This window comes from Mauremys mutica, chromosome 1 (assembly GCF_020497125.1).
Source record: "Mauremys mutica isolate MM-2020 ecotype Southern chromosome 1, ASM2049712v1, whole genome shotgun sequence".
Classification (NCBI taxonomy): Eukaryota; Metazoa; Chordata; order Testudines; family Geoemydidae; genus Mauremys; species Mauremys mutica.
Window position 1 is genome coordinate 301,250,185 of NC_059072.1, and position 12,423 is coordinate 301,262,607.

Here is a 12,423-nt window from a genome sequence, read left to right on the forward strand (position 1 = left end):
GCCAGCTTATTCAGAGGGACTAACCAATAATTTGTATGCAGAGACAGAGGCAATTATCAAATTTATATGGCTTAGTAAAGGAACACAGGATTTACATTTGTGAAAATACTTAATTTTTTTTTCACTGGAAGGGGGTGGGGTGGGGTTTCTTCATGTTTTTTATTTTTTGTGTTTCACTCACTCATTGATGTTTATGGAAATACCATATCTGAAAGGGGTTTGAAACAAGAAAATTGGCTCTAACTTCAGTCTGAATAATTTTTAACTATTTTGAAATTAAAAGTGAAGTGATGAATGTCAAGGATGTTGTTATCCCTGTCACAACTTTCTAGAAGCTCAGGGTGGGAGGAATAGTTACTTATGTTTTGAGGGAGGGGCATGTCTCCTTGGTAGAATCAACTATCACTGGATATTGGAACCTGTGTTGTGAATTGATTATGGGGACTTGATTTGAAAGAATCTTGCACAGGGCCTGGTAATACATGATTCTAGGAAAAACTAAAATCAACATTGATTATTAATAGAAGATGGTTTGTTGATTGTGTGAAATTACCCTGTAATGGCTACAAGCATCTGTACTGGGGGAAAATACACTTCTACTCAACGCGACAAATTCCGTGTGTAGGAAAAGAAAGATGTGAAGTATTGTGCCCAAGTTGTGAAGATGCCACACACAAATGCAGAGAATTATGACTTTGGTGTTTGATCAGACCATGAAAATAAAGATTATAACTTCTCAGGTACAGTAACATGAAATCTTTGACATAAAAACATGTAACACGGTCCTGAAGTACGTCATAGATGTTGGACTATTCTGTCACAGCTGTCATTCAGTTTCATGATTGGTTGGTTGGTAGGAAAAGGATTGATTTCCAAGTCTCCCATTGATACAGTGGAACTCCCTGGAAGGTTTTGTGTCTCTGCATCCATATCATATATGTAGAAATTAACACAGCAGGAGAACTTTGATCAAAATATACCAATAATTTTGTATTAAAAGGGAGTCAACAGAGAGATATTAAAGTTTAAACATGAGATTTGAGAGAGAAGACATTGTAGGCTGATAACACTACTGTTGCAGTTTCAGGGGAAATGTGCTTGTTCTAAATTTAGAACAAAGACCTTGAAGGACAAAATCAAGTAAACAAAACAAACTCAGGAAAGCTATGGAACCTATTCCTACTTATTCAACTTAACCTTTGCATTTGGGATCAGTGTTATTGGTTGAGTCCTGGGTGGGAAGAAGAGTTTGAATTGTGGCTCATGAAATTTAATCCTGTGTACATTCCTTCCCTTCTGCAAATGTGGGTGCGGAAGTAGTTTGCAGCAGTTCACGGCATTAAAATGGTGAAAAATTGTGAAAGTAAAATATCAGGCGATAGAACTTTTGAGTTCAGAATTTTGTACATGTTAAAAGACCTCCACTCTTTTTTTTTTTTTTTTTTTTTTGGTAAGCTGAGCATCAAGTAAGCACATTTTAATACGTTATGATTGGTTTGGTCAAAACCTCTTAATAGCTCAGGTGCTGAAAAAGTAAATTGATACATGTTTAAATATCTAAGAGTAGATACAAGAGTGGTAGGCCTAAGTGAATAGATTTGTGGACCCAAATATTGTGTTTTTGTGTTTAACTTACAAAATTAAAGGCTTTTCATTTTTATTAAAATGTGTTCCTCTTTATGTTTAGGGAATAAATGCTGGCAAAGCAAATCACCTAGTATGTATTTTTCATTTCATTTCATAGACGCTTTGTGAGTTTTCTAATGTGTTTATTTTAGGGAAAAATGTGTGGCTATGGGGAGGGTGTGTCAATGTCAGATATTTCAGAGGATGGTGTGTATAAAATGCATAGTAAATCTAATTCAGCAACCGGAGTAAGGTAATTTCCCTGACAGTATGATACTGATCATCTTATGCTTGTATAATGTTATCTTGAAATTAGAAATGTTCAAGATGGATTAGTCCTGTTCTTTCCTCCTTCTACTACCTGATAGTACCCTACAGCAGATTGTCTGAACAGTGCTTTATACAGTCCAGTATTAAATGCCCCAAGTGATGGGGCTTCTACACATCCTAGTGCCCGATCTAAGCTTTCTTTGATTTTTTTTAAGGCTATACTTAAAAAAAAAAAAAATGTTCCTGGTTGCATTCCTTGCATTGTACCACATGAAATGTTTCTCCATCCTTGGTGTTCAGAGTCCTAGTACCCATGAAAGGATTTATTTAATACCAGCCCAGACTGTACCTCTAAGCAGAAACTGCAGCACTTCCCAAGACTCTTTTGGGTACCTGTGTACCATTTAGCTAGCATCTGTTTTCTCTTCCGCAAGGAGAGAGTCGGTCAGCAATTTGTCCCTCATTGCTGACGCTTGCTTTTAAACAAAATACTGTTCTTGTAATAGAAGAAAAAGTTGAATGACGGATAAAACTAAAGCAATCTGTAAAACTTCTCAGTGATTAGTGCTGAATACAATCGAGATATGAAAAAATGTTTTCCATAATAGACTACAAAATGAATATTCCCAGTTTAAGAAGCTTCTCTGTCATTGTGCACTCTTGTAGCATTTCTTAAGATGGGAAGACTTTGGCAAATAAGTGAAATTTATAGCATGTTTTGAAAATGGTTAGATTTTGCCTCAGTCTTATTTCCTGTAGCTTGTTCCACAGTAGAATTACCTTAAATGAATGCTCCTGGCTCTCGAAAGCTTTTTGGGGGATTTTTTACCTGCGTTATTCTGGAATAGCACAGAAAATCATAGAATAGATGAAGTGGTTATCTTTAACGTATCCTGGTCCTGAACTGTTCATAGCCTTGTAAGACTGGGGCCTTGAATTGACATTGGAAGTGAACTGGGAATCAGTGGACAGTGCAGAGCACCGGTGTTCTGTTCTCTGTGGCTTATCCCAATGAAAACTGGGCTATCAAACTGAAGCTTCTGTGTTGCTTCTACCTGCGTTGCTTCTACCTGCGTTCTCTGATACATGGATTACATTAATTTACGCAGCCTGGAAATGACACATGCATAGGTCACTCTGGCCAGATCTTCTGCCAAAAGAAAGGAGAAAGGATCATAGTCTCCTAGCATGGTGAAATAAAAAATGTACTGTGCTAGGCCTTTTCTAACAAGGTCAGATGTTTTAGGTCAAAATCAGAAATGGATGTAGTTGTTTTATTTGTAGTTCATTGCTTGGTCTACACTTAAGCTGTATGTCAGTGTAGCTGTATCAGTCTAGGATGTGAAAAAACATACCCCTGAGTGACTTAGCTATGCCAACAAAACCTCCATGTAGACACAGATTTGTCAGCTCAGCTAGCATTGTTGGGAGAAGTGGTGTTCCGTAGTGTAGATATAGCCCATATCTACTACTTTACTCTTCCCCACTCCCAAGTTTACACTATCAAGAAGGCAAGGACAGAGACCTTTTTAAGTCCCTATGCCATTTTAGGAAGGGGACTTTCCTTTATTTAATGGTGGTCTGGTCGTCTTTTTTTTCTTTCCAGAGGACCCTCTGGTCTCCAGTTAGCTCATGATATTACTTCAGTGCACATCTGATGGTACTAGTCTGGGCATGTGAGAGCATTTCTTTTCCTCTTCCAGGCGTTTTGTCTGAACAGAAACCTGCAGTTTCTCCCTAAAGTAGCTTTACTGCAAATTTCAGGTGAATAAGAATATATAAGAATGGATCTCTCCATACATGTCCAGGCGTAGCTGCTTATTACAATACCCTTTAAATGTGTCTTCTCTCTGCAGGTTCCCCCCCCCCATTATCAGAGGAGTAGTCGTGGTAATCTGTATCCACAAAAACGATGAGGAGTCCGGTGGCACCTTAAAGACTAACCGATTTATTTGAGCATAAGGTTTCGTGGGTAAAAAACCCACTTCTTCAGATGCATGAAGACACTCAGTTAGATACTGTCTTATCTTATGCTCCCCTTATGAAGCAGTCCCTCCAGTTCCCTAATAAATGAGTTCAAAGAACACAGTCTAGTACTAAGATGCCCAGAAATTGACATAGTATTTCAGGTGCTGCTTCACCAGAATTTACTAAAGGCACAATCTCTTGTGCTCATTGATGCAGTTCTTCTATATAAGCAGCCCAAAATTGCATTAATTAATTTTTGCCCACCATATCACATAGAGCACTTGTTTTATTTCCCCTGGCATTTCCCCTGATCTCTTGGTATTACTACTTTCTAGGATTCTCCAAGTTTTAGAAGGGGAAGACACTTGAGTGTTGGGGGGCTGGGGGGTGGAGAGGGCGTGACAGAACTGGCTGCTAGTTTGGCACATTGCATATATTGTATGGCATTGCCTAAACCAGTCATGTATAAATATAATCTAGATCTTTTCTGAAAGGATATAACTAATTCAGAACTCTTCAATGGATGTGTAGTTTAAACACTACCTTCTAAGATGCATTGCCTAACTTCTTCTTGTTTTCTAGTTTTAAATTTCTCTGAGCCATAATCGTTTAGGTGGTGTGGGGTCTATTTCTAGATTTCAGCATAAAATAAAAACACAGACTGTGTGGAAAAGTTACCCTGAGTCTCTTAGTACAAGGCGTAATAAGGTGCTGTCTTTGATTTCTCTTCCAACTTGTAGGGACTTTCAAATCTTCTACTTGATGACAGTGGACTGTTTGGCAATATAAATTAATACTAAAAAAAAGCCTCACTGAGAGAGAGGCGTAAACTACTATGTAACTTAAGATCCTGCCTCAGGCATCCAAATGAAAATCCTTGACTTCCATACTGAAATTTTAAACCATTTATCTTCATGGGAATTAAGCAAATCTTGACTACAACTGAATGGAAGAAGTTAGACCAATGTCTTGAATAAAATCCTTTTCTACAATTCTTCACTGAGTCTTAGGTGCTGTTAATCAGTAGCTTATAGGTGCTTAATTCAGCTAAGCAAATAGTACCTCTTGTTTAAAATGTAGTCACATTTGGTTTATTAAAATGATCAAAGCCAGTTAAGGGATTTAGACCGTTTCCATTTCTCAACGATCTCTTTTCAATCTTATAGCAATTATTTCTTATAATTAATTCCAAGATTACTTATTTCCCTTTTTTAATTATATTGAACATAACGTGCTGTTAATAACTAATCCATTCAGTTAATACATTGTGTTGTAGATGATACAAAACCCTCTCATTTTAGTCTTGTCATTCTATGTCCATCAGTGCTCTTTGTTTAGGCTTCACTAAACCTGGAGTTGGACAGAGTCAAAATTCCTACTCAACTTTACTGCACGACTAAACGTTTTTATTCAGTCTCTGCAGTGCCACAGCGAACCAAAAGAGCTTTATAAAGGTTAATCTCTAACCCATGTAATTCAATAACTGAACCTTCTATTCATAAGTGTTTACATAGGTTGAAGGGTTACAACAGATAAGCCGTATATAGTCTGTTTTTAATTACAGTATTGTTATCAAGATGCCCTTCATGTTATCAGGAAGGCTGAGAGGAAGAATACAGTACATAAGTAGATTCCATTATCCTGCTCTTGGGAACATAGTTTTGTCCCTTATCTGTTACGGATTTTCTTGTTCTGTCTGTTTGAATACCTACCATTTGGTCCCTCACTGAGGGTTAATTAGCTACCTTGCATAAAGAATCCTGTAGTTAAAGACAGTAGTCTCTTTTTTGTTACTTAAACATTAGTTATATTTTTCCTTTTCTTGAAACTTTAAACTTCTCTCTAACCTCAAATGATGAGGTTGGTACTCAGCAAAAACTACTAAGGTATGGAAATGCAATTTCTTCCTATGTCAGAGAAACACTTTCAAGAGATTGATTAATTAAAACAGTACTTGAAGTAATTGTCATATTATGGGTGTCTCTAGGTCCACTAACCCTGGACTTATGTTGCAGTGTAAAGTCAGTGAACCGTGGTTTTGTGAACCCAGGGCTTGAGTGTCTACGGTGGTTGCTGACACCTAGACTGAATTTTTGAACCAGAGCTCCAGCATCCATAACTCCAGTACACAGGCCTGAGTCTGTCCAATCATATCCAAGACTTCCTACCTTCCTGTTGAAATGTGACTGCTCTAGCCATTTGTGGTGCAGTGTGAGAAAATTTGACTGTCCACCCCGAATGTCACAGGAAGTTTGAGCAGCCTGCTGACCCATCTTGAGCCATCCTTTTGGTCGATAGGCTTCCAGCAACCAGAGTCAGCTATGTGGAGGAGTCACCATTTGAAGAACTCTCACTTGCACTTTCACTCCTGTTTTAAGGAGATAGGAAGAGCTTCTGTGAGATGCTGGTGGACATTCTGGTGGCCTTTTCTGACCAACCAAAGGCAACTGACAGAACTAATGACAGAGGAAGAGGAGGAAGACACAGACATGGTAAACTCAAACTGGCTGGCTGATGCTGCTCATGACACTTTGTATGGCCACTGATACCCCCAATGTAGCACTGCTGGAGAAAGACCAAAAGCACAGACTAGTGGGACCACATCGTCATGCATAGGATGACCAGCAGAGAGTCCAGAACTTTTGCATGAAGAAAACTAAATTTCTGGAGCTTTGTGAGCATGTTGCCTTGACCATCCAGCTTTGAGGTATGAGGGTGGCTGTGCCAGTTTAGAAGTGGGTTGCTATAACCGTGTGGAAGATGGCTATCCGAGACTGCTATAGGTCCATTGTCAACCAGTTTAGTGTTGGAAAGTTGCTTGTGGGTAAAGTGGTGGCAGAGGTTTGAGGCAATTGGTCATGTGATTTACTCAAAGGCAGTAGCATAAAAGATACTCCTGAAGTAATTACTGGCTTTGAGAGAATGGGGTTTCTAAATTGCACCAGGTCCATTGTTTGTTTGCCTTCAAGGCGCACCAGTACATAAACCAGAAAGCGTACTATTCCACTGTTATGCAGGCCCGTGTAGACCACAGAAGCCAATTTATGAACATTAACATGGGCTGTACTGGAAAAGTTCATGATGCCAGGATTTTCTGCCAGTTGAGAGTCTACATTCAAGGACCTGCTGGGACACTGTTCCTACCAAATGACATTGTCATAAATGGAGTTACTGTTCCCACTGTTGTTGGGGATTTTGCCTGCCTCCTTTTGCCTTGGTGTATGAAACCATATCCTGATCTCAGAGACCCTGGCAAAAGATTTAATTACCCTCCCAGTAGGTGTAAAATGGTGGTCGAATGTGCATTTGACAGATTGAAATCCTGCTGGCATTGTTTGCAGACCCTATTTGGATTCCAGTGTAATCAATGCTCTTTGCATTACTGTGGCTTGCTGTACTCTTCACAATCTTTGTGACACTAAAGGTGAGCCATTTTGCCCCAAATGGAACTGACAGCGATGGTCTGCTGAAGCAGTACTCTCAACCAGAAAGTGCAGCTACTGGAGCTGGATGCACCTAGGCATCAGAAATTAGGGATGCACTGTGCTCCTCCAATTTTACCACTGGCCCATGCAAGTCTGTGAAGATGATGGTACTTTTATGATGTGCTTGTGCAAAGCTTACAGTGCACTGGGTAAGGGTTGGGGGTTTGATTGACATACTTTGAACTTTGAAATGGAATGGGGGTGGACAACTGTGGATTTAGATAATACCATCTCTCAATACAGATAGCATACAACTTCTAAAGTTGTCATTTACCATGTGTTTATCTTTTAAATACTAACAATTTCTTAATAAAATAAAAACCTTTGTTTGAACATTTATTAGGCAAGTATAATATTAAATCATTGCCAGGCAGGCTGGTTGCCATTAGCACACCAAACGTAAACCAAGTGCATGAATAAAGGCGAATAGTGGAACAATTTCCAAGATGGAATCCACCTACTATGGCATGTCCCCTGGCCTCTCTGTTCTTTCCTTCCACGTTTGCTGGGTGCTAGGGCAGAGGGGCAGGGAGGCTCATACGACAGACTGCATGGGGTATCTGTTCCATAGAGGACTTAGGCCATGGGGCTGGCACAGCATCAGTCTGCAGTTTTGCAGCCATTATTAAAAGCAGCCTTTCAGTTTTTTCTGTAGTGCGCTATCTTCATCCTTAGCCGCCACTCCTCTTCCAGGAACTGTGAAGCAAGTGTCTGAGCCTCTACTGAAATCTGTCTTTAAGCTGTGAAACCAACCTGAGCCTTTCATCTTGCCTTTCCGCTTTCTGTCAGTCCCTCTCTGGTACTGGACTGTTTGTTGGCTTTATCGAGAATGTCAACTGTAAGTTCAACAGAAATGATTCCTCTTGCACCAGTCCATGACGGTACCATGATCCAGTTTTCTACTCTAGTAACGCAAGTTGTCAAGGATACTATGATCTGCCAAGGTCGATGGTCCTGGAAGAGAAGAAGAAACAGAAGGTTATTGTATCAAGTGTGTCAGTACATGAGCACAAAAATTCCTTTTGAAATTTCAAGGGCATAAAATGTTACTTTGTAAAACTGTACCTCAGTATATTGTCAGAGGGATGCTTTAGACCTCAGAGGCTCCCTTGACATAGCTGGGTTAAAAAGAGGTGCATAGTGAATAGTTAAAAATCACAACCACTTTTTTCTAAGAATTGTGGACCAGTTTGGACTGTGTAGGAAGGTGGTTGCCATGGTGTTCTACATAAGCCATCTCTGTCATTTGAGGCATTCCACATTTTAGAGAACACAACAGTTCTGGTGGCTCCAAGGTGGCAAAGAGATTTATTCCAAGCTGCTGATGGGGAAGCCAACTGTTCATCCCACTGTGAAGCGCACATCTGTGAGTGAAATGGGCTGATCAGCTACCGAGGTGCCCTGAAAAATACGCCCTTCCCTGAAATATGACTGCCTATCTGGAGTTCCTGCTACTGAAAAAGTTTGCAGCTATCAGAACCCAGGATGGGGTCAAAATTCATGAGCGAGTCAATGGGATGCCATGTTAGCTTCTGCATGTACTGGTGCCTCCCCACGGCTTCTGATATAGGCTTTTTGACTTCCTGCAAACCACACAAACTCCACTGGCATCCCCTTTCCCTCCCCCGCCCCTCAGTACATTTCTGGACTGCATTCAGACCTCCAGACATACTACAGACACATGATTTCATCACCCGTGCACTACATTTAACTGAAACGACTGCATTTCAGACACCACCACCCCCTTCTGCAGTTCAGAGCTTGCAGGTGGCTTCTTACTTCGTTGGATTGGTACGGCTTGCTTACAGGATGGGCAATGTAATGTTCTCACTTTTTAACAAACCAGCATGTCCTAACACCCCCCCCCCAATAAAATAAAATTGCCCATTACTAGTAAAACATGACTTTGGAGGTTTGTCACATTTGTGCTTCCTGATATCCATTTTAAATTCGAGGTTGTGGGGGGTGGGGTGGGGGATACTGAGGAGCTGGCCTGCAATCTGCCATTGGCAGATAAACTGCTGCCCAGGGCTTGCACTGATTTTTGCTTTGGTTCATAAGAAGAAAATCCCTTCCATAGCAATTAATTAAAAATGGAGCCAGAAACTTACCTAGCTATGGGGTGACCTCTGCCTCTTCAGTGTCTGCTGATGGTTCCATGGTGAGTTGCTTCTCTGGGGGGTACCATCAGAAAAGCTCCTCTGAGTACAGTCTGAGGATGTGCTGCAGCTGCTCCTGTGACAAACCCTCCTCCAGGACTGATTTCATCCCCAGAGTCTCTTTGATGGCCTCATCTGGAGCCTGCTGCTGGCTCCCATTCCCATGCTAGATTCTGAGGTCTGCAGGTCATCGTGTGCTACTGTTGGTTCTGTGCTAGGCACAGTACTCAGCACCTGGTCAAAGCTCTCATAAAACAGACGTGACAATGGCAAAGTCTTCTTCAAGTGATGGTCCCTATTATATTTCACTGAGGGTTTACATGCAACGTGCATCCGGAGCTGGAGAATTTGAAAGTAGTAGTGTCCCCTTGCAGCATGGTTTCGTCTGAGGAGGTAAAGGGGTGGTGCACACTAACCATGTCTCCAGTTCCTTCTCACCTCCAACATCGTTGCTATGGACACTGTCATGCAGAGGGAATTGTGGCTTCATTCCTCTGGTTTCCCCAGGGAGGTTCGAAATACCATTGAGCGCCTCCCTTTTGATGAATCTTTATCTTTTTAATCAGAAAATGGATGATTCTCTCCACATCCTGAAGGATTCAAGACCCACAGTTTGCTCACTGGGTATCTATACACTTTGGTGCCTAAGCGTAAATTCTACTGCCCATCACCCACACAACAATAGTACAGGACTTCCCAGTTTTTCCACCAGCGATCATAAAACTACCATGCAAGTGCCAAAGGACCAAACCATCTCACCCTCCAGGCCTACCATCACAGCCTTTCTCCTCACACATGCAATCCTCTCAGAAAAGATATTTCTGAGGAACACTAGAGAGCGGTCATCCACCTTCCTTACTGCCATTCTACTACACCATCCCCTTTGGGGGTCATTTAGCACTCTTTTTTTGTACCAGCTTGGAGTGCAATAACAATGGACAAGTTGGTGTGAAATGTCATCCACTATGGCTATATGCTACCTCATTCACAACCCAATCCTCAATCCTTCCTTAGGGACCACTCTTACAACAGCATCCTCACCCTAGAGGTGGACTCGTTACTACAAAGATGGGTGATAGGGCAGTTCATCCAGACTATCAAGGGATGGGGTTCTAGTCAACCTACCTCCTGATACTCAAAAAGGACAGGGTGGAGACCAGTCCTGGATCTCTGTCATCTCAATGGCTTCATCCACACACCTAAGTTTCATGTGGTCATCTTAGCAGCTATCATCCCGTCATTAGAAGAAGGCATGTGGTTTGTGGCTTTTGATATGCAGGATACTATTTTCACATAGACATCCATCTGGCCCACAGACGATTCCTGAGGTTCATGGTAAGCCATCAGCGTTTTCAATGCCTCTTCCTCCTTGGCCGCATGGCATTGTGCATGTATGTCACCGCCTTTGCTTGCTTCCGCCTCCTTCTCTGCCTCCAGATGTGGCTCCATAGTGTCTACTCACCCACATGACGTGCCAGATAGTTCCCCCAAGGTACTTTCGTCCCTCTAGTGGTAGACAGACCCATGACAGATCTGTGTCCTTTTTCCCATTCTCCCCAGACAGGACGGTCGTCACAGTGCATCCCATGTGGGAGGGGAGTGCACATGGGAGAACACATGACACAAAGAATGTGGACCCCTCAGGAATCAAGGATGCACATCAGTGTTCTGAAATGTAGGGCTGAAAGGGACCTCAACAGGTCATCAAGTCCAGCCCTCTGTGCTGTAGCAGGACCAAGACAACTTAGATAATTCCTGACAGGCATTTGAACAACGATGGAGCTTCTACAAGCCTATTCTAGTGATTAATTACTCTGAGTTGGACAGGGTTTCTTAATATCTAATGTAAATCTTCCTTGCTGCAGTTTACTACAGTTTACAAGGTACTACTTGTCCTATCTTCCGTGGATATGGAGAACAGTTGATCTCAGTTCATTTTATAACAGCCCTTAACATATCTGAAGACTTACCAGGTCCTTAACTCTTTTTTCAAAAGTAAACATACCCAGTTTATTAACCTTTCTTCATAGTTCAGGTTTTTTTAACTTTTTATCATTTTTGGTCCTACCTCAGCGCAGAGGGCTGGACTTGATGACCTGCCTAGGTCCTTTTCAGACCTACATTTATATTCTTTAATTGTTGCCTCCGGAAAAAAAATCAGATTCATTTTACTCTGATCTTTCTATAATCCCCCCCCCCTTCCCCATCTTCACCAATCTCTTGTGGAGGTGGGATTTTATTTCTTTTTGCTATTCTATTAATAATCTGTTCCAAAAACATACTGATATTTGTGCTTCAGATATAGAGAAGTGTGCTGTGCCTGGTGATGAGGCAATTTCATTTTAGAATCCATTCTAGCCTTCCTTATCTGAATCTCTTTATCTTTATTCTACTGTGAATTAATAAGAATTTCAGGTAAATTATTTTCATAAGATAGCTAAATACAAGTTTTTTTTGTATTCGTATCAGTTTAGATTATAGTAGCAATATTAACTCATATAATATTGAAAGAAAAGGCTGTCTTTTCATCCTGGAGAGCTGAAAGTGTTTCCTGTTAACAGGATTTCCCTCTTTCCTCTACCAGTTTGATTCCCTGCTAAACAAAACATGGCTTTAGAGATTATAGGATTTTTACTTCCAGGTAGTGTTATATGAAATTAAGTTTTTTCATTGTTGTATAGACCATCCATAGACTACCATTTAAAGAACATTCTTCAAAAATCCTTATACAATAGTAAGTGCTTGAAATGTGTAATGACAGATGTGTGTGTCTACAAATGCGTTTGGTGGTGGCACTTGCAGGGAAAGATAATGTCTGTACAGTATATGTTGTGTGTGGATACTAAGTATTATATCTGAAAGTTTGGGGGGACTTGTTTACATGCTTATGGCTTCTTCCTGTCTTAGGGTACTTA

General features: G+C 40.9%; 1 protein-coding gene across 3 annotated transcripts in view; it reads left to right on the forward strand.

Moving 5' to 3' along the window:
* The window catches only part of NAA16 (N-alpha-acetyltransferase 16, NatA auxiliary subunit), a 99,096-nt gene that overhangs the window by 55,369 nt on the left and 31,304 nt on the right, over positions 1 to 12,423 (forward strand). The gene's annotated exons all lie outside the window — the stretch shown is intronic.